The sequence below is a fragment of the Thermobia domestica genome, chromosome 4 (genome assembly GCF_964235325.1).
Source record: "Thermobia domestica chromosome 4, izTheDome1.hap1.1, whole genome shotgun sequence".
In the NCBI taxonomy this organism is placed as follows: Eukaryota; Metazoa; Arthropoda; class Insecta; order Zygentoma; family Lepismatidae; genus Thermobia; species Thermobia domestica.
Window position 1 is genome coordinate 241,365,058 of NC_137457.1, and position 26,798 is coordinate 241,391,855.

At 36.9% G+C, this 26,798-nt stretch overlaps 1 protein-coding gene and 1 long non-coding RNA gene across 3 annotated transcripts in view; one reads left to right on the top strand and one right to left on the bottom strand.

Moving 5' to 3' along the window:
• The window catches only part of LOC145683934 (rho GTPase-activating protein conundrum-like), a 426,775-nt gene that overhangs the window by 179,518 nt on the left and 220,459 nt on the right, over positions 1-26,798 (bottom strand). The window contains exon 3 of one of the 2 annotated variants that reach the window (XM_081755626.1): positions 10,510-10,587. The exons of the other annotated variant lie outside the window; for it this stretch is intronic. The gene's annotated coding sequence lies outside the window, so the exon portion shown is untranslated. The remainder of the gene's footprint in view (positions 1-10,509; positions 10,588-26,798) is intronic. 2 annotated transcript variants of the gene reach the window in all.
• On the top strand, positions 281-22,118 carry LOC145683935 (uncharacterized). Its single transcript, XR_014131216.1, has 2 exons — positions 281-584; positions 18,689-22,118. It is a non-coding gene; the product is annotated as an uncharacterized LOC145683935 (long non-coding RNA).

The following is a 26,798-nucleotide window of genomic DNA, read 5'->3' on the forward strand; positions in this document are numbered from 1 at the left end:
AATTTTGAACAAAAACAAAAACATTCTATTTTGTACTTCCACCTATCTGTTGTTCTGATGTCATTTTCAAGTTGTCCTAAAGGAATGCTAAACAAGTAATATCCTCTCTTTAACTAAAGAATGAAGAAATATATCTTTGAAAGTTCAAAAACCATTAACATGATATTTGCTGACTTTAGCACATTACGTTTACAGCGTATATATAGACGACCTTGTTTCACCTTCAAAAATTTTTGATGACGGTTGCTCATTCTGACCTTCACAACGCCCTATTTGGCGAATCAACTTCTGCACCGGCCACTAACCTTCGCAACCAGCATCCCAACTGGAGTGGAGTGGTGTGAAAGCGAAGTTTCGAATATTCAACCGATGCTGCGGCAAAGAACCTTGGATGGAACTGGATTGGCCATCTTCGCCAACCGACAAACTTATTAACGAACAGAAAGAACATTCTCAAAATAATTCAGATTCAGCCCAAGTACGTTGATATGGTTGGTATTCGTAGTTTGAAAAACTGGTGGCACAACGTTTTAGAGAGTATGAAGTAAAGGGAATGTGCACATTCTTCAAGATCTTTCAGACTGGTAAATTTATTATTATTATTATTATTATTATTATTATTATTATTATTATTATTATTATTATTATTATTATTATTATTATTATTATTATATTTAAAAAGTGTGTACAAGTACATATGTTCAATTTAACTACTACTTTTTGTAAATAAATTTTATTATTACATGTTCCATACACAGGCGTCGTTACAGGTGGGACACAATAATTTTGTGTCATGCGTAAGTTTGCCAACTGGCCGGAATATTACCAGTACGGCCGGAGATGCTGCTACTAAAAAAAATGTTTGATCAAGCAGCCCTTTTACCGGTTAAGTCGGAGATATTGAGACTACGTTCATTAAGGCAGCTCTTATCATAAGTAATTTGTGAGGGGGTGCCAGCAACTTCATTTTCCAGGGGTTGCAACTCTAGTCATGTCTCATGTTATTAAAGTTTAATTTCTTCCACGATGTTAAATATAGTTTGCATTTCAAACAGGAAACAGACAACAAAAGTCAGTAAAATAGTCGCTTTCGTTCTGACAATTACGATCTCCAAGATGCTTTTCGCAGTACGCAATCAATCACAGAAAAGGGTACAAAATATTTTGGCAAAAGTTAAGCAAGACTGGCATGCAAAGTGACGACTTGCCAATGACTAAACAAACATCCATTACCAGTGTTAAATCATTCGAAAAAAGGTGGCTGGAAAGAGTTTTTAGCCTTTGGTTGTATGCAACCCGTCTCAATTTATTGAATTTCTGGTTGCAGTATATTTCGGGATATGTTTTCTCTCAAGCGTTTCAGGAATTTTTTAATTTTTTAAAAAAAATCAATGAATTATTACTTTTAAAATAATTATATGTATAAACCTTCCTTACGAATAGCTTATTCAATTAGTGAAAACCTTATCGAAACATAATCAACAGTTCTCGAGATAATTGCATACAGCCTTCGGTTAGAGAAGGAGAGAAAATGAAATCTTTCAAAAGCCCATAATGACTTTCCAACTGCAGTATTTATTAATAAAGAAACATCCCATAGCCCAACGCCAGTCCTACCGCATCCAAAATAGTTTCCTTTGCACCACTTCCCTCCAAGAGGGTGTAGCCCTCTACAGGGTAGCTAGTCTGCGGGCTAGCAAAAAAAAAAAATCTTTCAGATTAACGTCCCATGATTATGCCCTTTCGGCTAAGGAAGACGATGATTAATGCAAGTGAATGATAATGGAAAAATCAGTGGAATGAGAAAGTAGGAGGAAATGGGAGTACCCCGAGTAAACCCACGGACTTACTTGGTCGGGAATCGAACCATGGACCCCACGTACTAGGGGTAAGAAAAAGAAAAGAGAAAGAATAAACTACTCTGTGTAGACTTTTTATGAGAAATTTCTTATAACACAATGTAAAGTTATTAATGAAACATTTATTTCTGAAATATAAACAAAATTATTGTAACGTTTGTTTGTCCGAAAAAAAACTTTTAAATCTTTCGAGACTTTTAGTTATTAACAAAACATAAACAAAATCCTTAGAGCCTTTTTCATGAAAATATACATTTTTTTATTTTTTCAGTAAATAATTCTTAGTTTTGGGGCGCACAGGAAATCTGACCCCTTCCCGGAAGAATCTTATATATATACCTTAAGTTTAAAATTTGGTTCGGGTACGTTTAAGACTATGGCCTCTACACGAGTATGAATACTGATCCACTTTCCGACATTCAAACATTACTTTTTCGGAATGTAGGAAATGTGTTCGAATTCGAATTTTTTTGCAATATCCATATTTTCTTATATTTTGGATAAATATAAAGACAAGCGATCAAGATGAAACTTGGTAAACATTTTGCATTTTGAAGTAAATTTTTCTTTAACATTTTATAGACTTTATCAACAAAATTATTTTCTTAGCAATCCATTTTAGTGAGTCACAAATATGCTAAAATTCAGTCTGAATCCAGTAACGTTGGCAAATATTCTATAACCTACTCTGAACCAGAGTTCGCCATTTTGCATTGGCTCGTTCGGGCTCGCGCTCACCAACTGCATTAAGGCTAGCACAGTGGCGGCGTAAGGACGGGGCGAGCGGTGCCCTCGCCCCGGGCCCCACTTTGTGGGGGCCCCCGACGGTAGGTAAAAAATAATTACTAAGGAACCTTGTTAGCATGAGCCGTACAAGGACCGTCCAGGTTCATAATCCACACCTTCCCCAAATGTAAACGCAATTAATTGTCAATCAATATTACAATAAAAACAGACGAAACAACAGAAATATCTGTCTAATAAGGCTAATCAGTGCTGGATTTCCGTATAAGCTAAACAAACTATACGCTTCAGGCCTCACTCTCTTGGGGACACGAAAGAAATTTAAAGAAAAACCTGAATGTAGATGCAAAATAAATAAAATAAAAGTGTCATTATCTTGGAGGCTCCCAAAGAAATTTAAAGGAAAAATCTCTGAATATAGGTGAAAAATAAAGTAAAGGTTTAATACTCTTGGGGGCCCCCAAAAGAATTTTAAAGGAAAAGGCTGAATGCAGGTGAAAAAATAAAACAGACGTTTCACTTTCTTGGAGCCCTTCAAGAAAATTTAAAAAAGAAAAGTTGAATGTAGGTGAAAAATAAATAAAATAAAAGTTTTACTCTCTTGGGGCCCCAAAGAAATTCAAAGGAAAAAATATATGTAGATTAAAATATGAATAAAAAAGATTCACTCTGTTCATAACCTCAGAGAAATTTAAAGGAAAAGCTGAGTGTAGATTAAAATATAATGAAAGCCAAAGTATATTGTGTTATTTACTTTCTAAGGTCTTATGATGCAAGTAATGGGGCCCCGTCTTCCAGCCTGCTTCCTAAACTATCACTGTTTATTTATTTATTTAATTATTCATATATCGGTTCAAGAGAAGGGTAGAAAGAAAGGATCAATGTATATGATGCTTTATTAGGGTACTAGCATTCTGTTGCTAACTAAAAGCTCTTTGGTGCAAACGCTATAGTCGCTGATTCACTTGTTTTCCTTCTGTCTTTATTCTTTTGTACTTTACAAGTCGAATTTTCAGCGAGCGAAACCCTTTTATTTAGCTGGTTTCCCCATTTCTGCTCTTGATTTTTCGCGTATGAATTTACATTTCAACTCACAAATTTAGAGTGAAGAAAATGCTCAATAAGAAAACAAGTGTTCAAATAATCAAAATACCTCAGCATTATATTTAATTCAACTCCTGATTGTTCTCATATGGAACACTTGTCACAAATCATTCGATTTGTTGACATACCACGTGATTCTGTTCAAGTTCGGGAAGCATTTATTGATTTCATCTCTGTCGAAGGAAAGACTGTTGAGAGTATTTCTGCTGAAATACTGGAGGAACTTCAGCGTGATATTCTTGCTATTAAGATTCCAGAGACCAGTCTTGTGATAATCAGGCTACAATGGCCGGGCAATATCTGGAGTTCAAACTCATGCGGAATATAAGTCCTTTGGCCATTTTCGTTCCTTGTAACAATAATTCATTGAACATTGTGGCTTACATGCTGCGCACGTTAACGTTCTGGCGGTAACTTTGTTGAGAGCAATGGAACATTTGTTGGTATTCTTCTCTAGATCTACTCACCGATGGAATGCGCTACAAAATCACGTAAAGATTGATCTGAAACGTGAAAATGACACTAGATGGAGATCAAAAGCAGAACCTTTAAAGGCACTTTCTAGTCAATTGGATGAAGTAATTCATCCGTTGGAAAATCTGCGTGACACTTCGATTGAAACGCTTGATACTACAGGAGATGCTGGTCGTCTTCTTGCAAGCATCGATTCATTTAACTTTATCGCTTTACTATATTTCTGGTCTGCAAATCTCTCATATATTGATCGGATCCAAAAATTCCTTCAATCTCAGGATATGAGTTTCAGTCAAACTCTTATTCAGTTACAGAGCCTGGTTAACACCATTAATATCTGGAGACTGAGCTGGGCAAGGAAATCATATCCAAAGCTGAAAGAAGTTGCAGGGCATGGAACATTACTGTGGGTACACACAGTAGAAGGAGATGCATGCCTGGAGAAGCAAAGAATGAAACCTGAATGCACAGGCCGAAGTGAAGCGCTCTATCAATGAAATTCTAGATGAAATGAGACAACAAATGTATGATCATTTTACTCAGATGCATGACCTGAACGACAGATTTGGATTCCTGTGTTCTATGGCCAACTTTGTGCAGCAGCTAGATGATGAGAGCGAGGAAAGGCTAAAAGCATGTTGCTCTGATTTGACTTCGTTCTACCCGAATGACCTGGATGGCTTATTATTATTTTAGGATGGTAAGTATTTAATCCGTTCACTAAGGTGTGCTCAGAAAGCTAAAGAACAATTTGACTTTTTACCACAAGTTATCCTGAAATATGTATCTTCAACAGGGCTTGAAATTTACTAAAGTTTGGCAACCGCTATTCAGATTTTGATAACACTGCCCGTATCTGTCGCATCATGTGAAAGGTTTTTCACCAAAATGAAATTGATAAAATCATACTTGCTTTCCACAATGAGTCAGCAAAGATTAATGAATCTGGCCATTCTTTCTATCGAAAATGAAATAGCATCCACTGGATTCTGATAATATAGTTGAGACTTTCGTTGCTACCAAAGCAAGGAAGGTATCATTCTGAATGTTGGTGTAACATAGGCTAATATGGTAGTGGAACTACTGTCGAATGTAGTTTCATGTTTCAAGTAAAGGCAATAAAAATACAAAAGTACCAAAAGAAAATGAAATCTTTGTTTTACGTCCCACGATTGTGCCGGTTAGGCTAAAGGGGACGGTGATGATGAGAAATGAATGAAAAGGTGGAATGAAGAAAGTGGGAGGAAACGGAGAATCCCGAGAAAACCCACGAGCACGGTGTTTGTCCACCACAACGTCCACACGGTGCGAGCTGGGATCGAACCAGGGACCCCAAGCACCGTAGTTGAACTCTACCACTGAACCACTGCGCCCCCAAAAGTACCAAAAGAGTAATAAAAACTGTCAAGATTTATTAATTGAATGGTGATAGGTGGTAATGAAAAGTAGGATGGTATAACTCGTAGTAGAATTCTGTGCTCGCATATTTAATCTATAATATCCCCAATTCAATATATTCAGGATTTTTTGTTATAATATATTCTAACACTAAGTATGTTAGTAAATGGTAATGGAAATAGTCATAAGTGACAGAATATAAACATGACTGAATTGAAGCGCTTGGAGGATAAAGGTGTTATGTTATATTTTTCAAAATGTTGCATTCTGGTTGTTCATGCACATGTTATATGCTACCCATGCTACCTAACGCATTATTTGGTTAGTCCTCGTCCTAGTGCAGATATTTAGAAACGATGAAGGTGGCATGTTAATGGACAAAGTTGTGAGTCAATTTTCCCATCATATTCAATTTGATACATACCACCTTTATCCTCCAAGCGCTTCAATTATCAAATACACAATAATCAAATCTTAAAACAAGTGCGAAATCTGGAAACAATAGTAAAAAAGACAAGCAGGAAAGAAATATTCTAGTGCTTAACTATTCATTGATATTTCGACAAAAGCAGCGGGACTAAACAGATCGTACATTATCACTGGAAAGAAACCGGCTGTTAAAGTGAATGGGGCTAATTGTAGGAAGGAAAATCTAATCAAATAAAACCCATCTAACGTAAATTCAGACAGGTGAGAAACTATGCATAAACTTAACCATATGACAAATTGTGCAGGAGAAACACCAAAGGCGAGAACCGAAGAAAAATATTCTAGAAAACATAGAGTTCACATTTAAAAATCGCATCGGTTATATTATTATTTGCAATTTTTGCAATACCAGCTCATTGTTACGTTTTGTACGCAAATTTGTCTCTCTAACTGTATTGTTAGGAGCATTTCTTCCACTATTCCATCTAATTAAAATACGCGTTGATACTACGATAGTATAGGTGTAAAATAAATTCTGGATTCTTGATTGTTACGTTTTGTTTGTTTTTAAGATTGTTATTTCTGTGGTGGGTTGTAGTTTCCGTTACACTTGTATCCCTCATCCTTTTTCTATCGTGTACTTTGTTTAAAAAGAAAACAATATGCAATGATAATCGTAGTCCAGATTTATTTGTAGATACCATCCTGAAGGCGGTTCTAAGCATTTAAAAAATATACAGGGATGATGAATGTCATCCCTATTTGTTTAATATATCCCAGATTATAATGATCTAAACGCACACACCAACGGGAAAGGGGAAGGAGCAAACAGAAAGAATGATTATGTAAATGGATGTCAAAAATAGAAATGTATAAATCACGATTGTTTGAAAAGGGGCCCCAACCTACTTCACTGGCCCCGGGCCCCAGTTTGCCTTACGCCGCCACTGGGCTAGCACACTCTTGGATTCACTAACTTCAGTAGTTCTCGCACTCATTAACCTCTTTGAAGTTCGCGCTTACTAGCCTCAGTGGAGCTCGCACTCATTAACCTCTTAGAGGTTCGCGCTTACTAGCCTCACTGGGACTCGCGCTCATTAACCTCTTTGAGGTTCGCGCTTACTAGCCTACTGGGGCTCGCACTCATTAATCTCTTTGAGGTTCGCGCTTACTAGCCTACTGGGGCTCGCACTCATTAACCTCTTTGAAGTTCGCGCCTTCTAGCCTCAGTGGGGCTCGCACTCATTAACATTTTTGAGGTACGCGTTTACTAGCCTCAGTGAGGCTCGCACTCATTAACCTCTTTGAGGTTCGCGCTTACTAGCCTACTGAGGCTCGCACTCATTAACCTCTTTGAAGTTCACGCTTTCTAGCCTCAGTGAGGTTCGCGTTTACTAGCTTTAGTGGGACTTACACTCATTAACCTCTTTGAGGTTCGTGCTTACTATCCTCGGTGGGGCTTGCATTCGCAACTTACTAGCTTTAGTGGAGCTCGCACTCATTAGCCTGTATGAGGTTCGCGCTCAATATCCTCAATGAAGCTCGTCCTTACTAATCTCAGTGGTGCTCTGCCTCTGGTTCACGCCCACTAATTTCATTCAGGATCGGATTTGCTGCCCTCAATAGGAGTACAATACACTCGTGATCACACTCAGTTATTGAGCCCAAGCCCGGTTGAGCGTGAATTTCAGACTTGCGAGCACTAGGATCATAGGTTTAGGCATCTCTCGTCTGAACTACATAGACACCAAGAACAAATAAGAATTGTGCAATAAAAAAATGAAAACAATAGTTATTATAGCAAACTATGAAAGCTTCTAGAATTTCGAACAGCCTGCGCATAGTAATAAAGTAAGATTAACGTGAAATAAGTCTTGTTCAAGTACATTAGCTTTTGCCAAATGCTTCCGACATCTCCTTCCCCCTGTATGTCACCTTGAAGTGGATCCGGAGAACAGGTTGTCACTAACAGATATGAAAAAAAAGGAAAAACAGCCCTCACCAATATTGTTGTGTTCATTCGGGTCATGATCAACCACAACACATTCATATGCAAATTACAAACAACATATTTGTCAGTCTAACCTAATATGGAAGGCAACTTTAGGATAAAAATCCAAGTCATTTGCATAATTAAGTTCTATAAATGATATTAGTATCCAATAGACATCGGTGTAACCAATAAAGAAGAAGACAATTTTAGATTACGACAAGTATGGAAATCACTAGTGATCTCACATGCATGCGAATGGTGCATACGCTACGTAATTTTGCAAATTAACTCATAGGGTCGGTCGGTTCTCAAATAGTAAACACCACGACTACAGCAAATTCTTTACCGCCATATACTAAGAATGTCCCCTCAGGCTTTGGCATTTCGTCTTATTTCGTACAAATAAAACCGGAAAAATCTATATAAACTATTTTAGTACATCTCTTTTACATAAATTCTTTCCAACTACCAGTGAATGCACAGAATGCATCCTGCATCCCGAACATTACAAGTTAATGTACACGAAAAGGTTTGGCAAGTGTCCGGTCTAACAGGCAATAAAAATTATTTTAACAACAAAACCTATGTAATGCGATGTGTAACAACTTTTTGTTATGTGTTCTGGCGACCTCTCTCCCGAATTAAATTAATGAATATATACAGTAAATAAGTTTCTAAACTAATTTAAGAATTTTATTTCTTAAGATTTTGTCCATTAATGATCAAACAATAGCAGCAGTAAAGAGGGGTAAAGTTTGTTAACTGAATGGGTGAAAACCATAACAGTATAGGTGTATATACGAGGTTCATTTAGACTGAAGTGGCACCTTATCTGAGAAACGAAATGAAGTATGTACTCATGTTAATATGGTTAAATTCCGTCGATATAGTCTCCCTTACAACGGCCATCGGTATGGTAAACATGTTTCCATATATCTGACAGACGTTGGGTATCACTGAGAACCCCGTTTGTAAGATGGTTTCAGGAGATCGCTCTAAGGCACGAATAAAGCTGAAAATATCATGGAAACGTTGTCCGCGAAGTCCTTCTTTCATTTTGGGAAACAAATCAAAATCACAGGGCTCATATGGAACAATATCCAGTACCTCCCAACCCCATTGTCGTAAGACAGACTACATCGAATGGGGAGTATGAGATCTGGCGTTGTCGTGGAGGAGAATTGATCAACTGCAGGAGATATGGTCGTTTGCGTCGCAATGCTGGCCACACATGTTGAATCAGGTACGAGATATAGTATGCAGCATTTACTGTAATCCCTGAGGGCACTAGATGTGAGAGGGTAATGCCTCCGTGGTCATAGGACATTATCAACATGTCTTAACGTTTGCTGGTTCTTGTTTGGCTCTTTACGGCCCTGAGAACGCCGAATGGGCCGATGTTTCAATTCTGGTTCGCAGAACCTTCCCCATGTTATGCCAATCAGAATATTGTCGTGCATATATCACCACCTTCTTGCGCGTTACGTTCAAGGTGTAAGCGTGTACACTCCCATCGTTGCAACTTCTGCATCTCCGTCAGGACATACAGTACTAACCTGGCTGCAACCTTATGTATGATGAGACCATGTGTTCTACACGTCCATTGCTGATCATTTTCGAGCAATGTTCTCATGATTCCACATGATTTTGATTTGTAGCAGTTCGAACACAGCCTCCAGAAGTAAGAACTGACTGACCCACCACCTCGAATACCGCAGTCCATCTTGTAATTATCCAATAAGACAGAGCACTGTCACCAAACTCCTCACGTAATCCTTTGTATATCTGACTTGCATGTCGACCTTGTTTCTCCTAAAATCTGATGAAAACACTAGTTTGCACAGGCAAACATTGTTTAGGCCGGTATGTCATACGAAGCTGACTTTAACAGTGTCCACTGACCACACGGGACATAAACATGTCGACACGATTGCTATACTGCCCAGGAACACACTATGTTCGTCATTTGTTTCCCGAACAAACGAGAATGGAATCACAGCTATGTTGCCACTTCATTAAGTTACCCTTGTTTCTTGTTACCGGGAAAAGTGAAACCAAGTTTAACAACTAACGACTAAAATATTCAATTATTGGAAACTCAAAATAATGAAACGTATACAAGAGACGCTTTTCTTTTCCTCACAGTAATGTATTTTGATAAGTTGTTTGTACAAAGTTAAAAAGTTGAACATAAATTAACAAATGCCTAATCCATGATAAATATACATGATGCATGGCCACCATCGTAGGATATCACTTTGTTTTGAAGATAGGAATATTCAAATATGCTGCCACGATCGGATAACCATATTTAATTCAAATCAGTGGTGATTTCGGAAGATTTCCCTCTGGAAAGGGATTTTTCATATAACGGAAGCCAAAATTAGTTTTGCAAACATACTGTCACCATCAGTTTCGTAGCTCCGTAGGGCAATATGGAGTTCTTGGAGTAGTCTTGGGTCTTATGCATAAATGTAATACTACTATAGTACAAAAATGGATACTCACGAAGTTCTGTATTCTTAAAGCAGTCATTCGTGAATGAGTACTCTCTGATTCCTATAATTACTGATTCAGGGAATTTATCTGTAATTAAAAATAAATAAATAAATAAATAACAATCCCATCAATAAATATGTGATGCGAAATTCAAGGTGCCCAGCAATTAACTTGTTTAAAGTTTACTTACAAACATACCTCAGGGCAGACACGGTGGCTCAGGCTCAGCGGTAGAGCGCTTACCTCTGCTTCGTGGGGTATGTCGTTTGATCCCCAGCCACATTCTCATTCCACCAATTCTTAAATCATCTTTCATCTGCATTAACCACCCGTCTCCCTTAGCCTAAAGGGCATAAACGTGAGACGTTAAACTGAAAGCTTTCAAAGAAAAACACAAACATACTCCATTAAGAGAGAACTCACCCAATTATTATTATTATTATTATTATTATTATTATTATTATTATTATTATTATTATTATTATTAGTAGTAGTAGTAGTAGTAGTAGTAGTAGTAGTAGTAGTAGTAGTAATAATAATAATAATAATAATAATAATAATAATAATAATAATAGTTCAATATAAATGGAAGACACATTCATGCAGCTGTACAACAACAATCTATTTTTTATAGTCTTCCAATATTAATAGAATAAATTACACATTTAACATTCCCATAAAGATTCGATCTGTGTAGCTGCGTTAATATATCTTTCGTGTACATTGAAGTATTGCGCCATTATTTAAAAGAAAGAAAAAGAAAAAAAACATACGTATTTAAAAGTGTTTATGGCTCACGTCAGGGGCGGACCCAGGACGGACTTCTGGGGGGAGGTTGTAATACTGCTACTTAGAACTAATTTTAAGAGCTCCAAACTCTGTTTTATTTATAAATAAAATAAGAAAGTTTCCTCTTCTGGGGGGGCGGCGATTGCCCCGATCGCCCCCTGGATCCGCCACTGGTTCACGTTAAATTGAAACTCTTATCCATACAAGCTGTGTGAACTCCCGCTAAAGTATAAATGCCGGTACTCTGTGCATGGGGGAATAAATCAGAACCATGTGGAAATTTTATGTACAGTGAAACCTCAGTTAACGGGCACCTCTGAATAGCGGATATCTAAATAGCACGAACATACTTTTTCTTTGTTCCGATTTTTTCAAAAAAGTGTAGGCCTAGTATTATGGGAAATCATCACTCCTTTTACGGATTCTTTCAGACACGGTAACGGATAGACTTATTTCACTCCAAGTTTTAATAACCTTTTCATACGTAACTGGCAGGAATAATTTTCATCTCACACCTAACTTAGCATAAGAAATACTTTCTACGACCTGAAAATAACTCTTCAATTGATTCAACAGTTACACACAAAATCTACTCAGAAACTAGGATTACGAGGCAGACAACTATTGTAAATTCCTTCTCCGTAAAACATCCATAAACCGTCATGATTAATTTTTTTCAGTATTTTATAATAATGTTGCACGTTATTACGGAATTGGTTTTACTTGTAGTATAGTCAGTAAGTGAATTAAAGGAATTTTACAGAGGTATGATTTGTACTAGAGAAGACAATTATTACACAAGTATTACGCCTATACAAAGACCTCTCCCATGGATTCTTTTGTTTCTTTAGAAAGGGATTTCTCCCTCATTCTAACCAATAATTCGAACACTGAGTAACATTTCAATATTAGCCTATAACTAATATGTTTATTTTATACTGCATTCAGTTACGCGCGTAATCAAAATTTGAGTAACCTTTCCGTAACGGATACCTCTCATTTACAGACAAGTAATCATGTCTTGTCAGTGTTCGTCATTTAGAGGTTTTACTGCATAATGATTTGACAAGTTTATGCATTTGTTTTGTAGATCCCCCGCTGTTGTATTTACGTGGAGAATGGGACGTTTCCGCGCCAGCTCGACCAGAATTTCGTGTGGTGGTAAAAGATCGCCTCTGTTTACAAGGTATTATTCCTCTATTCTTCGTATGTTTCTCTTAGTTTACGTTAAAATCTTAAAATTAATTTTCTAAACTTCACAAGTTAATCAAAAAATTCCCCCCTTTCCTACCTTCACCCTCTGCAAGTTCCATGACACCTCCTAAGTTTTCTTAACATGTGTTGTCACAGAAGCAGTATGTGTGAATGTTTTAAGATTTTTCAGTGATTCACATCTCCAACAGCTCCCCATTTCATGGCGTAGCGTTCAGTGGCGTACGTAACATAGGTGTCCAAACTCAAGAGCCCGGCGCTCGTGAGCTCGGCACTCACGCTCAACCGGGCTCGGGCTCAATCATTTAGCGCGAGCCCGAGTGAGCCCGAGCCCCAATGAAATAAGTGAGCGCGATCCCAGTTAACAGAAGTGATCGCGAGCCCGAGTGAGCGCGAGCTCAGTTGGGAGAAGTGATCGCGAGCTCAAATGAGCGCGAGCCCAGTTCAGAGAATTGATCGCGAGCCCGAGTGAGCGCGAGCCTAGTTAACAGAAGTGATCGCGAGCCCGAGTGAGTGCGAGCCCAGATAAGATTAGGGAGTGCAAGCGCGAGTAAGCGCGAGCCCAGTTGGGAGAAATGATCGCGAGCTCTAGTGATCGCAAGTCCAGTTGAGACTGGCGAGCGCGAGCCCGAGTGAGTGAGAGCCCAGTCCAGAGAGTGAGCGCGAGCCCAGTTGAGACAGGTGAGCGCGAGCCCAGTGGAAAATGGCCATCTCTGGTACGTAAAGTTCGTCAAGGAAGAGGAGTTGAAGTTATCCAAATTCATATAATTTCAAATGTTTCTAAACTTATCTCTATACATGCTCAAACCAAAACACTTGGCCTAACGTCCCATTTGTAAGCCTAAGCCTGCTTCAGAGCCATCCAGCCAGATCCAGCAAGCATGTGGTAAGCGCGCTGCAACACCCTGTTTCTAACAGGCGCATCAGAAGCTTTCTACACCTAGTGTCCGTCACGTTTTGTTTTCACGTGATTCCCCAGTTTGCCTCACGACGCTAGATGGACGCCAAAAATGGGGAAGAACCGGCCGGGAATCGAACCCGGAACCACGCGGACAAGAATCCAACGCTCTTACCACTAGACCACTAGATCACGGTGATCGCTACCTTGTTCAAGGCGGAGATTGAAATCAAGAAACCCTTCTTGTACATCACTAGCAACCTTGATTAAAACGTTTTTGTGCAAATTTTCCGAAATTTTTAGTTGTTAACTCACTTAAATATGTAAATGAGCACCTTTTTTTTTTTTTCGTGGACATACCTGTAGTAGTCATGAAAATCTTTTAAATCATACTTAACTTCAAGGACACTTCATAACGTACTCGTATCAACTTCTTCCGACTAACCGCCGTTTGAAAATTATAATTCTTCATATTAATTATTCTTAATTATATTATTTTATTAATAAGTGTTCTACGTCTGTCAACTGTCGTGGTGTCTCGTATAAGCCTTGAATCAAAGTAAATAAATATAGAGAACAAATGCTTAAATACCGAACCGTAACCCACCTTGACCTGGTTGCATGTAAACTGCACCGTTTCTTTCATTTTTTCTTCTTTCTTTATGTTTCTTCCTTTGATGAAGGTGTTTACTTCAAAGCAAAATAAAGGTATCATTAGCATGCCACAAGCAATGTTGCTCTAGGGTCTTTTTGTATTTTTCATAAGGAAATAGCATAGCACATATTATATATCCGTGCAAGGTCCTCCTTTGTGTCTACTTTTGTACCTCCGCAGGTGACACTAACAAATAATAAAATTTATTGGATTCAGAATTAAAATTCAGAGCGTATTTTGAAGTTGACCTACCAAGTATAACAACCACATGATATGGACAAGTATAGCTCTTTATTTATGCCTTAGGTAAATGCAAATCAAGAGCACGGGAAGATAAGGAAACATGTAAACATGTTTAGCATATATTCAATCGTGGTGTCTCAAGCTACATGTATATATTCCAAATGTTTGAATAAATGATTGGTCAAGCGAAAGTGTTGTTCTACATTTCATTTAAAAAAAGGAAAAAGAAAACCGATGAATAAACTATTGGCTGAAATTATAGAACTGCGTGTGCATTACGAAATTGTTATACAGGTAACAATATACATATGAAGATCATCCCGAAATTAATGTCTTCACTAATAACTACACACATTTTTACTGGATTGCAATGGAAATTCAAACACATATAATGGGTACATCATCGCTGCAATAATCAACTTGTAGGCGTATCTCAGATTTCCATTATCTCAACTTAACGCCTTTGGTGATGAGCCAAATCTAGTATCGCCTTGAGATCTGCCTTTTTACCGATTCAATATATATCAGGAATAAAGCCTCCATTGCCTATGATTCTTACAACGATTGGTAGATTTCGTAAAATCAGATAAAGAACCGGTATTAACGTCACTACGTAGATTTTGAGATATATTTATCGGTTATTCCAGCAACGATACAACGTAGATTATGAGATAAACCTATTGGTTATCCCAGCAACAATACAACGCAGATTTTAAGATACACCTGTTGATTAATTCAGCAACAATACAATGCAGAGTTTGAGGTATACTTATTGGTTATTCCAATAACGATATGTTACTAACACGCACTCTCCCCCCGCAGATAACTAAAGAGTATGTGTAGTCATACATCATCTTCCATTGCAGTTATCTGTGCCTTTTTCGTGGACCGAAGTTTGATATTCTTAGTTCAAATACATACCCAGTTGTCTTCTAATGCTGAGTAAAAAACAAAATTCCTGTGCTCTCGAGAAGGATCGAACCTAGGACCATGCACGTGCCTTAACCATTCAGCAGCACGAGTCTAAATTTAACACAGTTAAAAAAAAAAATAGCAGACCACAGCAATTCATCTAAATCACCTGAAGAGCGCTTAAGACTATATGTAAATAGATCAGAATGATGTATGACATAGAAACAATGCCCCTGATTACAACAAATTTGCATAGAATGATGACAACAACAGAAATTAGAATGCAAAGATAGATGTTTGGTGTATCTAAGAAGGACAGAATCAGGAAGTAACAACAAATAAGGAGTACAACCAAGTAGCAAATATGAAAGAAAGGTATAACAGTCACAACTGAATAAATTATACTTCATAAAAATAGGATGTATTTACTTACATCAGTACAAAAACTTTCGTATTTTTCCGTTCTTTTATCTTCTGTATATACAAGTTCTATCTTGTAGTTCTATAATTTTTATGGTTATTGTTATATTGTTAAAAATTATTATTATTATTATTATTATTATTTATTTATTGTTATTGTTAAAACCTTTGGATCGGTGTGTTATAGGTTAAAATCGTAATGAAATAAAAGTGCCTAATTGTAATTTTGGTCAAGTAGAAATAACTCGTTAATTACACACGAATTAATACTCAAATTTGAACATGTTTACGTAGCCACGCTGGCTCAGTGGTAGAGCATTCACCGTGGGGTCCCTGATTCGATATAGTGACCCATATCAAAACCGAAAATGGTTGACTTCTAACGCCCTCGGTTTGAGTATCACCGTCGTGAATGAACTTGGTTCCTAACTATTAACAATTACGTTCTGGCCAATTGATAGTCATCCATCAATTAGTTACCGAGATTTTTCTCCAGGACAGACTCACACATAGTGATGGGTAAATTCCCGGGAAGATATTTTTCGGGAATATTCCCTGGGAATATTCCCAAAAATGGGAATTTTTCGGGAATTTATGTACAATCACAAAGAAAATTGCATTCTATTACTATATTCCGATATCAAAGTAAATTCGTTTCTATATCATGGTATATTATTATTGCTGTTCCCAGAGGAGTCTTTAAAATGTATATTCTGAACGGTACTATGTTATTTTATTAATATTTTATTATATTTAGACAATACGCATACATGTATACTTATTTAGAATATGTTCTATGCAAGTAAACATGTGGAAAAATGATATGGTAAGTGCACATACTTTTAAATCGCTAAACAATTTAAACTTATATGTAAGTGGATTTTCTAAACTTTACTCTACTATTGTCATTATAAAGATATTAAATTTTTTAAATGTTATAAACAAATTAGGTTGGGTAACTGCCAGAAGACACATGTCCCACTATTTTATCAAAATTTGCACATAAATATTTATGTTCACAATATTTGCAAGATACTGACTTATCTTTAAAATTTTGCACGTAACATTGCCACACAGGACCTTTCTTGCTACCCATTTCTCGAAATTTCCATGCGTTAATTCACATGTAAGAGAAGTTCGAGTACCTCTTCAGAAATTCGAGTCAGATAGAGGAGACAGACCGACGTCTATTACTAACGGTGGTTCGGTGTTTATTAATAGTACTTCATCTCTATTTCCACATAATTTCTACATTACTTTACAAACTGGTTCCTTTTCATCATTTGTAAATTAGTACATTGCTACTTTTCAGTGCAAATGGAAATGGAACTTAAAAAATCATATTATTAGTTATATAAAGCACAGTCAACGAATTTTAAATTTTTTAACCTCCAAATTATTTAAAGTAAATCATAATAAATGAAAATAAAGTAATTAGTCGTATGGTACTTATAATTTGGAAGATAAAAGTAAAGAAATGGAAATAAATTCCTTCCCGGGAATTTATATGCCAGGGAAAAAACCCGGGAATATTCCCATTTTTTATTTTCCTTCCCACTGGAAATATTCCCACTGCCCATCACTACTCACACACGGACATAGTACCGTGCCGTGAGGGGGGTGAGCGAGGCGACGACCCCGGACGCTGAAGTAAGGAGACGCAAAGTACGGGAGAAAAAACGAAAAAAGAGACGAAAAATTACTTGGAATATACGTATGGGGGCCCCGTCGTATACTCTCGCTCCGGGGGCTGATATTCCACGGCACGGCACTGCACGGACAGGTGCGTACTCACGGAGGGATCCACCAAGTCCGCCCCCCGAAAAAAAAACTTCCTACTCAAAACATATTTGTACACTTTCTCAACAAAACTATAGGCCTACTAGCTTAACAGGTGAATGATTGATGTAGCATGCTAATCTGTTCTTTCTCTCATAAAAACAATCTATTTTTATCATTTTGATCTGAAAATATAGGGGCAAGTATTTTACACTTACTTACCGTCTTTTCAGATGCAGAATAATATTCATTCACTACTACATAGATGTAGTATTGGACCCCCTTCCCCCCAAAGCTTGGACTCCTCCCAATAAACATTTCTGGATGCGCCCTTGCTTCTTGCAAACTCCTTAAGAATCTTCATCCCGGCGAAATTAAAATACCGCTAATTTTACAGTAATTATGTGATATCTTCAAAAGATAAAAGATAATTGAAATATGGAACAAGAGCGCCCTAGACAATATTATTTTGCGTGAGGTACCGTTATCACAAGTTACCTAGTGGCTTTCCGTTTTCAACTGTCTAGAAATGCGAAAATAAATGCCGATTTTCAAAATGGTTCGAAATCGAAAGCAGATAAGTGAATCGTAATAACGGTTTCTCATGTAAAATAATATTGTCTAGGGCGCTCTTGTTCCACATTTCGATTTGAAGATATCACATAATTACTGTAAAATTAGCGGTATTTTAATTTCGCCGGGATGAAGACTCTTAAGAATAATAATTTTTACGAAGTACGACACGTATTGAAACAAGATTTGAAGACGAAATATAAATTAATGAGTTAAAAATCGAAGATCAAGCAGGTATTGGATACTATATATTAAACTTTTATTGAAAAATATCTTTTTTAAAAATTAATGTATTTTCAGAGTTGTATTCACGTATTTCTTGTAACTTTAGCTGACAAGTGTTTAAAAATAACTCAGACGGAAAATGATAAAGTCTCAAACCTCACTTAATCTTACCAACACCTACTCGCCACATACAGTAAAACACATAAAACACATGCCAAAAAAAAAAAAAAAGTAGCATTGATGATTCAAGACATGTAAGACTGGTTTATTTGGGAAAAAAAAATAAGACGAAGCCAAACAAGTATCTATAGTAGTTTTTTTTCTTCTTCGTTATTTCTTCCCTAAAAGGATTAACATTACTGGGTATATGTACCTTGTATATACGAACGATCACTTGTAATGCTTCTCACAGCATACCAAATGAACGCCGACAGAGCACAGGTGACCTGACTTTTCTTTTAACCATTATTTTTATTTTCAAGGAAGAGCTCAGCTACCTAACTCAGTGAACGATCGACTCGACACTGGAATGATGAAGCAGCCAGCCACGGTAACGACCCAATGAGAAGTTCAGGGAAAGTCTTCTCACTCCAGGAAGTAGTAACTACATAAACGACATTGTTGGGTTTGAAAAGAATGTTTGTTTATTTGTCTTTTTTATTATCTTTTTTTTTTAATTCTTAAGCGCAACAAACTTATTACTTCGTCTGGTCACTAAAAAGCTTTTCCTTTTTTTTTTTTTTTACTTGTATCTCGAATAACCATTTTTTTCTCGATGTGTTTTATTTCCTATATGCATAAATTACACTTTTTATTTTAAAGTCAACAGCGAAATTCCGTCACAAAGCAGAGACGTGACATCAAGGTAACCAGACGTCCCGTTTTAGGCGGGACAGTCCCTTAATTTCAACCCTTGTCCCGTTTTTTTCTGATTCTCAAACGGGACGCTTAAATGTCCCGTTTTTAAGCAAAGATGACCAGATGTCCCGTAATTATTATTCAAAATATAAATGGTCAATGTTAATTCTACACTCTTCCGTACTAACACTCATTGGGAAGGTTCAGCCGTGCCTAGAACTTCTGAATATTCAAATGAGAATTGAGTGTTCTGTGGTTCAAGTGGGAATCGAGTGATAATTCTGAGTGTTGAAGTAGTTAAAAGTCTTTTTGGGTAGTACTTAAGTTAGAAACACTGTGTTATCATTCTTACTTGTGTATTTTGTAAATTGAAAACACTGCTGAGTCCCAAAATGCAATGTAGAAGTCACTCCCCCCCTTCCCCGTCGCCGATTCGTATGCGTCCCGTTTTTAAAAGTAAAAGTTCTGGTCACCTTGGTGACAATCGGTGGTGCAAGTGGTGCACCGGGGACCCTGCATCCGCTGTTTGAAGCGTATATTACATACTACGCAGTGCCGGACTGGCCACGTTGGCTACTTGGCCCGAAGTTGGAGGGGTCCCGCAGGGATCACGAAGCACGATAGGACCTGTAGGCATTGGTCGAATTTTCGCAATCGAAAATGCTTTCTTGAGTCTCCCTATCAAAAAGGTTGCGGAAGCTTAAGTTCCTCTTTCCAAAAGAAGTATTCTTAGTAATTTGTACACTGCTTTTAAATTTGTTCTTCCCAGTGGCGTATTTAGGGGGGCTTCCGGGCTTAAGCCCCCCCGAAATCTTACTTACTATAGTAAAGTATATGAAATATCTTGCAGAATTTTCACGTTTTCAGGCAAAGCCCCCTCCCCGAAAGTTAGTAAAGCCCCCCCGAAACAAAATCGTAAATACGCCACTGGTTCTTACCCTCCCATATACTCTTAGTCACGCGAGAGAGGGTATTTTCTAAATTGAAAATTGTTAAAACTAGACTAAGATCTACGATGAGTCAAACATTTGTCTCCTTTACTTTTTATATTTACAGAAAAAGATTTATTCTAGAATGTAGACAAAGAAAAAGTAATTGATTTGATTGCCTCATCAACTGAAGAACAGATGCAGAGGCGGATCCAGGGGGGCTATGATGCTCAAGTATACACTGGATAAAATGGGTTTCAATCCTGCTTTACACTGGATAAAACTGCAAACTATGGTTTAGCAGCCCCTCTCTTGATCATGTCCTGGATCCGCCACTATATATATATATATATATATATATATATATATATATCTGGGTGAGCCAAGAGCCCTCAATTTTGCCAGCCCGACACTGATACTACGGAATACAAATACTTAAATTGCTCTGTTATTCATTTTCTGTATGTGAAGTCTGTATATTACCATTTCAGTTTAGCAGCAAACTTATTTTGATCCTCTCATCCGCTTTGTTAAAAATGCACGTAATCTTCCAAAAGGGGGGAAAATATCATTTAAATATTACAATAACTACAACAGATCGCACTATACTATACACAATATCTTGCAGATAGCCCAGCTTAGGGTATAACCTTGAATATAGAACAGATCATTACGATAATCACCAAAACTTTATATGTTGGAATGAGAAGAACTATCATACCGATTTGTTTTATTTTAACGGTGTTACCCGCAGTGGCGGATCTAGAAGATAAAAACTGGGGGAGGGGCAGCCAGAACTCACGACTAATAGGTATGTCATGAGTTTACTATAAACTTTCAAAAATATATAAATAATAGCTTAATTACTTTTGTAATACAAAAACCTGGGGAGGGGGCTAGGACTCCGACCCCGGGCTAGTTCCGCCATTGGTTACACGTTCACGGCCCTGTAGTAAAAATCCTCAAAGAGAAGAAGCCTTACAGAACTAACCAGGAACCAAATATATACATCAGATCAAGGGCGGGGGGGCTATTATGACTACTGAGCAGGAGATCAAGCTTCAACTGTTAGATCTTCAAAAATAATGGCAGAAAGAGGGTTAATATCATAATACACTGGGTTTAACTCGCTTATTGAGAACCCCTAAATAATCTCCTAATTGCGGCCCCGAATGGACTTGCTACACCACTATCTCAAAGGCATGCTAAAATGCAGAATATGAAAAAATATGCAGACAGAGCACGTTCCAAATTTTAGTTATTGCGGTTGCTTATTATTATTATTATTATTATTATTATTATTATTATTATTATTATTATTATTACAAATGTGGAGTCTTGTCTTCCTGTGCTGTAATACGTGTGTCATTCAATGTATTATTTTTTAATTTTATGAATAAAAAATGTATTCAGTATGTGGCTTCAATTGTTTTTATGAGATTTTGAAAATGAATAAACAGATGTTGGGTGTTAGTACTATGGTACTTTTAAGAGTATTGGTTACACGCATGATAAACAGAGATTAGCGATACAGAGTTGGTCGTATCAGTTCTAAATGTGAATCCCTTTCTTTTGCCTTTCTGATATCAAACGGCATGTATGGAAGAATATTTTGCAACGTCATCAAAAAAATTTCAGTTCCTCCAGGTCTTCTCAATAATCTGCTGCCACCATTAACATAAGCTCTTATCAAATACACCAGCAGCAAGCAGCCGGTCTGAGCCAATGAGAACAGGTTCTACAAGAGCTGGAAAGCATCGAAGGTGAAGCCCCAGCATGGAAAACAAACAGGTCTTGCATCATCATGCAATGCAACTTCTGACAGTACATACTGTATAGTACATTATTGTGAGAATGGAATCCTCATCCGTTTAAAAGAAAAACCATGTTGTTCCTCAGGCTACCACGAAAACTCTTTGGAAAGACTGCGTTCGTAGTACATGGAAGCAAATCACAATAGAATACTAACTGCATATTTACTGTCTGCTGTAAACAATTTGTATTTAACTGCATTTTCAGAACAAAGTCGTGATTCACTCACAATTTTCTTGGTGTGTTTTACAATTTCCTATATTTCCAAAACAATTAAATACAGACAAATGCGAATAAAACTATAAACATAGAACTGTTTTTTTGTCTTGTTTCTTAAATTGGTTTGTTTCCTAATCAAAACTGGGGAAAAAAATATATGCAAGCCAACATAACGGCTTGTTTTTAATTGCGAATAAACAAAGAAGAAAAAGTTAATTTAGTAAAGTGGAATTACAACGAAACACGTATTTCATTGTTTTCCAGTTAATTCTAATTATTTGAACAAAAAGCCAACTATACCTGCTTTGCTGCAAGAATTATCAAAGATGATACAACAGGCTTCAGGTTAAAAAAGCTGTGTGGTCTAGAAGTAAATAAGTATCTGTGTGAGAAGTATGTATTTATTTCACTGTATTCTACATTGCTCTCTTGAAAAATTTTTAGAGAAAAAATGGGAGGGGAATTATTATTATTATTATTATTATTATTATTATTATTATTATTATTATTATTATTATTATTATTATTATTATTATTATTATTATTATTATTACAGTAGAGTCCCGAAAATTCGGCCTAATGGAGATCGACGGGTGGCTGAGTTTGTAAAAAATGTCGGATTATTATCGGGAATGGGGTTAAAAAGGAATAAGTACAAATGTTTCCTCAGAAAATACAGCACTGTACTTCTATCTATTGGTTGCTTGGTATTATCTTAAATAATACTAAGAGCACGAAAACTTATATTAGATATCTGAGCGGAGGAAATGAATTAGTTTAAGCACCACTTAAGAAAATTAAAAAAAAAAATAATGGATGTAACAAAAGATATGGTAATGAACACTTAAGTATTGAGCCACGTGGAAGATCATAATAAAACAAATCGTGCTTAAAAAAAAAAAAAAGTAAAATGTAATTCTGTTTTCAAGAAAATTACTTTTAAGCATGGGGAGCGTTGTCACATACGATCACTTGATTTACATGATAATTGAAGAATTTGTAAATTGTATATGAGAGCACTCCCAATTCTTTTGCTTTTAGTCATGTATAAATAGTTTTCTTTTTTAAAAAAAGCAAGTTCCTTGAAGAGAATCATTTTTACTTTTTAGTACGATTTCTTTTTTCTTTTCTTTTCTTTCTTTCTTTCTTTCTTTCTTTTTTTTTTTGGTCAGAAGTTTCTTTAAAAGAAAGTATGTTGATTAAAAATATTTTTACTACTTACATACTTTCTAGCACAATTCGTTTTAGTTTCGTTGTTAAAATTTATAGAAGAAAGTGTTTTTCAAAAAAAAAATATTGATTCTATTTTATCAAATGTGTTTCAAAAATTGTGAAAATCTGAATTTTTTTTCGAACTTTTGACTGCTAACCCCTGTGCACTGAATACAGTAATTCCGCTTTACTCAAAAGTAACATTGGTTGCATACGAAAGGGGTGGAATCGATCTTTGAAATCAAACGAGATTTAACTTGACAATGAAGTATTGTATTGTCATGAGATTTATAGTTGCTGTGCAAAATTTCATCATTGTATGACGTTGGAAAATGAGTTAAACTAAGGTTGCAGGACTTGAGAATCATTGGTTGCACGGTTAAACCATTGTAAGTTAAAGAAAACCATGTAAAAAAATACTACCTTTCTCAGATAGCTTCAAGGATCAAGTGGGACATTGAACTTCAGGATTCAGGCAATCTCGTGGGTATGATTCGAGCATAAGTGCCTTCTCATACAGCCTCGATTTTCAAAAGGGAAGTTAAACTCCAAGCTATCACGTGCACGTGATTCGAGGCTAAGTGTCTTCTCATACAACTTCGATTCTCAAAAGGGAAGTTAAACTCCAGGTAATCACATGGGCATGATTCGAGGAAACGCGCCTTCTCATCCAGCCTCAATTTTCAAAAGGAAAGTTAAACTAAAAGAATCAGGTGCACATGATTCGAGGATAAGTGCCTTTACATACAGCCTCGATGCTCGAAAGAAACGTTAAACTCCTAAGCAATTATTAACACGTAATTCGTTTGTAGATTAGGATTCCTTTCAGCTCCGAGGGTATATAAGACGTAAACTTACAGCTTAATGTAGGATCAGAACCATATGAGCTCCCACTGGAGATCGAACTTGGGTCTCCCCTTCATATCGTCGTTGGAACCATTACCGTGTTACAAAATTTGCGTTTTGACGTTAACACCGGAACCTTAGTAGATTTTAGATCTACCGATCGCCATCAACTACCATCAACCATCAACCTGAGATCTACCATCAACTCGATATCTCAGAACATTATTCCTGAGATATCGAGTTGATGCGAAGGTGAAACAGTCGGCAGATCTTGCAAAACCATATAAGATACCCGAGTTAACCCAAAATCGAAATTTTGAGATAAGCTATGGTTATCTCAACGACGATATAGTTACTACGGTGCTCCTATAATTCGATGATAGATTATCTCGTATAGTCTTGATGCTAGACGTTACACTATAAGCAATCATTTGCACATGATTCGAGTCCTGTTCCTCCTCTGTGAATACATTCTTCGTCTGTTTTTTGTCTAGTGTCTTTTTCAGAAATGAAAATGAAATGAAATAATTTAGTTTTCGTCCACATTTATGCCGGTTAAGCTAAAGGAGATGATGATTATGAGAAATGAATGAAATGGTTAAATGAAAAAGGTGGGAAGAAACGGGAGAACCCCGAGAAAACCCACGAGCACGGTGTTCGTCCACCACAAAGTCCACACGACGCGAGGTGGGATCGAACCAGCGACCCCAAGCACCAGAGGTGAACGCTCTACCACTGAACCACCACGCCCCCTGTGTCTCTTTTCAGAATTGAACCTACATGCAGGCCCGACGAGAGGGTAGGGGAGCCGGGGCCCGGCGAATACAGAAAGCGTTATAACCCTTGTGCTAAAGAGAAAATTGCTACAAATATTTTCCGTGTTTTTAAAAACATGTTTACCTCGATATCATTTTTGATGTTTATTTATTGTGTTTTGTTAGGTTGTTTATTAATTTTTGATTCTTTTGCTGTATGTGTGCACAAAATATAGAAAAATGATACTTTCAAACACTTCCTCTATCAAAAGAAAATATTTTCCTATTGAGAACAAAGAGGAAGCGGTAGCACAGTGTACAACAGAAATGCCGCTTACAAAATGCAAATAATACCATTAATGAAATGGTTCATTTATAAAGCGATTCAATTTGCTAACTTCAGTGCTGCTTTGACACCATTTCAGTTGCTCAACACAATTCTTGACCAAAACCTAGTTTACATTTTCCCGAATGTTCCTATTGCTCTTCGTATTTTTTATACTCTACCAGTGGCTGTGACGGAGGTTGAAAGATCGTTTAGTGCACTTACAAGAGTAAAGAATGTCCTTCAGTCATCGATGACTCAACAAAGATTATCCAACTTGGGAACTCGTATAATGGAGTCTACTTTGGCCCGTCAGTTAAACTTTAGTAATATCATAGATACATTTGCTAGCAGGAAAGGCTGTTTTGTAAATTACGGAGAGTAACTCTAGTATTGTAATTAATATACGTATTTAATGCAATTAATATAATGTAACTAGTACATATATTTGATATAGTTCGCCAGTTTTTATACCGGGCCCGATCATAACAACCCCGGGACCCGAGTTGGCTCTCGACGGGCCTGCCTATATGAGGCTTGGTTACGCTATATTTTGAATAAAGATTGGTTTGATTTAGTTTAACGTCCCACATTTTGAAAGAAGACTTCGTGTTTGGCAACATATTCCGCGGCCCAGAACGTTAACAACGCATTAGCTGGAAGAAACAGAATATAGGAAAACGATCATTTCGCGAAACAGGACGTAGTCCTCACAAGAAAATAATCCTTCCAAGTATTATCCTTTAACTAAAGCATACCACATTTGCAGAAGGGTTATACTATCTATGTATAAGAAGAATATAAGGCAAACTATAAGAATTTAAATATTCATCGTATAAATATTTTTTTCTCTCTGTTTTCTTCCTGCATTGTCTCGTACGTAGTAATACTGTAATGAGTCATAGCCATTTTCTGACCAAACCTGCCTTGGAGGCACACCCTCGTAGACAGAGGTTCTTGAACGAAGGCGAAAACTCCTCACCCATTGGCTGAAGTTTTGAATTACTTTTACGTGGGAGGCCTTCATGCTTCAGTGATTCTCTTCTGGCCTTCTTCTCCTCGTTATTGTTATTCTTTCAGATGAGAGTGATTTCTTTAAAGGCGCAAAAGATGAGCGAAAACGTGAGATAAGTACATCACCCAAAGTTATGAACAATTCCATTTTTTTTTTCTTTCTTTAGATTGCAAGTTCCGATAACAATTACCAATTGCTTATAGGCCCTTAGTTTAATTTATTACTAAACACCTACAAAGGATGCTTTCAGCAAGGTTTCCTGCGGCAGCCATTTTTATTTTGTTAGTGCTCAGGTATATTAGGAATATATAAGGCTTGCAAATTCACGCTATATAAGTTATTCGTGCTGCTTTCGTGGGTAGCACGCCGCTGTTTGATACGTGTGGTCCTGTGTTCGATTCCCAGTGGGATAGAATAAACTGTATCATGAAGGATGTGCTAGAAGAATGGATGAAAGAAAAATGATGGTCAAGCGAAAAACGCGGTATTAAAACAGAAAATTGTTACATCACGACGAAGAAATTAGTTGGAAGACCGTTGTGTATCGAACCTTCTCAGTTTTTGGCAAGTGACCTGCAAAATAATGGCAGAATATTTGTGGTGATAATGATGAAGGTTGAG